Source organism: Nanorana parkeri, unplaced genomic scaffold (genome assembly GCF_000935625.1).
Source record: "Nanorana parkeri isolate BGI_ZX_2015 unplaced genomic scaffold, ASM93562v1 scaffold965, whole genome shotgun sequence".
NCBI classification, from domain to species: domain Eukaryota; kingdom Metazoa; phylum Chordata; class Amphibia; order Anura; family Dicroglossidae; genus Nanorana; species Nanorana parkeri.
In genome coordinates, this window is record NW_017307233.1 from 541680 (window position 1) to 544610 (window position 2931).

The 2931-nt window shown below is 38.1% G+C and overlaps 1 protein-coding gene across 1 annotated transcript in view; it reads left to right on the plus strand.

Annotated features, from left to right (window-relative positions):
* PLPP4 (phospholipid phosphatase 4) overlaps nt 1-1008 on the plus strand; it is a 77043-nt gene extending 76035 nt beyond the window's left edge. Inside the window, exon 9 of the mRNA XM_018566636.1 lies at nt 998-1008. The gene's annotated coding sequence lies outside the window, so the exon portion shown is untranslated. The remainder of the gene's footprint in view (nt 1-997) is intronic.
* Nucleotides 1009-2931: the final 1923 nt, after the last annotated feature.

The following is a 2931-nucleotide window of genomic DNA, read 5'->3' on the forward strand; positions in this document are numbered from 1 at the left end:
GCGGACACCCCCCCCCCCCCCCCTTAACCCCCATACTTTAAGGGTTGATTGCTTGTTTCATCTATGGAGTAATAAATAAGATGTAATACTCACCTGAGGGCTGTCGCATGGGGGGCGGCAGGCACAGTGACATGGCCGCTGTACTCGGCAATGTTTGCAGTGTGTCTGCTGCCCCCCTTTTTGGCCAGAGCGTCCCTGGTTGCTAAGAGCCAGGCGGGGAGATGTATAAAGTCCATACACATCTCCCTGTTAAGCTCTCAGAAATTCAAACCATGGGTGGCACTGTTGGCACTACCCTGCTTTGCAAAAGTCAATCATGATCAGTCAAACAGTGATAGCATCGTGTTTCGTTCTTTGTTTTCCATTGATAGCATCCTATCATATGCAGTCACTGTTCAGGTATTCAGACAGGCAGCCATAGACGCAGTGGCAGTGGTAGCATGGCTGGCAATTCTATTTACAGCAAAGGTGTAACCTTAACTATAGTAGACAATGCAACTCCTATGTGGTCCAGAAGCTCTAAAGCTGTCTGGCTATACAGTCATTTAGGCAGGTAGCAATATTAGTTTGAAACATTTTGATGAGCTGAATGTATAGCTAGTTTAAGAACCCCTGTGTGACCACTATAAGGCCTTGTTCACACCATGTCCGGATCATGTCCAAACCAGAACAGTTTTTTCCAGGACCAAAAAAGCATCCCAATGTATCCCTATGGTATTTCTGGGCTCTGTTCACACCAGCAAAGTCTGTTCCGGACAGGACAAAAAAAAATACTGCTTGTCTCATTTTCTCTGATCTGGAATGCACTGGAACGCATGTAAACACATCAAAAACATATACAAATGCACTGGACCGCACCTGAAAGTATTTTAAGCTTAAAACAAAAATGCTCTGGAACGCAGCAAAATCATGCTAAAACGCTGCAATCTGGTCCAGGTATGGTCCAGAAAATGGTGTGAACCTGACCTTCATGCTTCTGGATTGGGAAGTGCATTAGAGAGGCAGGAATGCCCCCAAATGGAGCAATATAAAAGTCAGATTACCCAAACAATATAAGGAGCCAGTATGTGATTCACCCCCCTTAGTACAATAGATATGATGTACATTATCATCTGCACACCAGTCTCATCAGAGTTTATAAAATAGAACTTTTATTCCATTGCTTAAAACATATTTTAAAAAATCTCCTTTCATGTATTTTACATGCACCTATCTCAATTTAGAAGGATGTTTCAATCAATATTTTGTTCATTATCCTTATTTCAAACTTCAATTTTTCAATATCTGTTATTTGCTCTCATTCCTACTACATTTTATGCTTATGTTCTCATTAACTCCCTTTAACTGATATTAACAATCCCTACAACCCACACCCAACAATGTGCCAATGCTCCAAGTACAAAACCAAACAAGCAGTGGACACCTCTTATTTGGTTTTGCACTTGGAGCATTGGCACATTTAATTTATGTTGTACACTAACTTGAACCCCTGATGAAGCCATGTTAATATCGAAACATGTTAGGTGTAAGTTGTAGGAATTTGTAATATTAGTTACAGTGAGTTAGTGAGAATATATGAGCATAACATTTAGCAGGAATGAGAGGAAACATTAGAAATTGAGAAATGGAAGTTTGAAACGAGGATAATGAAAAAATAGTGATCACAACCTCCTACTAAATCAAGAACATGTAACGTACATGTAAAAAAGATATATGTATATATATATTTTAAATGTTTTACATACGATGGAATGAAACCTATATTTTATATAACTGGAATGGGACTGATGTGTAGATGATAATGTTACATACATATTATTAATGTACCTCATACTTGTTCAGCTTGGAAATAATTAAAACCCCTTAGGTGGAGAAAATTATTTGCAAATAAATCTCCTAAAAATGTATTAAACCCACTAGCATCTACCCAAAGTAGAAGATGCATGCAGATTAAAAAAGATATATATTAAAATGGACACTGCAGTATGGACACTGTGTTATAGTTCTGAGTCAAGTGATTCAAACCACATTTAGACCTCTGCTATGTACAATTCTAGTAGTCACTGGATTTCATTTCAGAATAGTCACCTTTACAGATATCCTGTTTGATTCTTTCTGTGCCTAGGAAGGATCCTCTAGCCATGTAATTATATTATGGCGTTATGTTTTCAGCTAGCTTCATGTCACAGATAATTTAATCTGGAAATTGCTAAACCTTACACACATCATGCTGTATTCATTACACAAAATGAAGTCACTGGGTCTTGTCTGACCTCAGATTTGGTTAGTGTAATATAAGTGCTACAGCATTATTTGTTCAGTTTACTGTAGCCATGGTAAACATTGAGATGGGATTACAGATTAACTCCAACTAGGAAACTGAGCTGTAACACAATGCTGCTAAAACTGGAGGGAATAAAAGTCAATGTGCTGTCCATGACAGCCAATCATATTCCAGATTTTGCTAGTTCAAGATAAACTCTTTTATTGTTCTTTTGACTCACCAAAGTGACCCCTGAAAAGTGCCCAGTTCAGACATTTATGGCTGAATTGGGAAAGTCTGTATGGCGAGTGCTCTTTAGACACACCTGCTTGGGGAAAAGTTAATTGAAATGAAGATGGTTCCAGACTGGGTGGCTGTCATCCAATGTCCATAGGTAGTTTATGAGGCCCTCTGGAAATTTTCGTTCCATTCCCAGTTCAAGAAAACTATAGGTGTCTGTTCTGATTTAAAAGGTTTCTTAGAAATTACCATGGTCACTTGATTAGTTCAAATTTACTTGCTCGTCTAATGTATATGTTTGCCTTTTGACCTGAACCATTTTAAAGTTATAATTTATATTGTTATTTTCACCATAGAGAAATCATTATGCTGTGGGAACAATCACATGATTTGCTATAGTCATGTGTTAAAATATTACCTACAGAGCA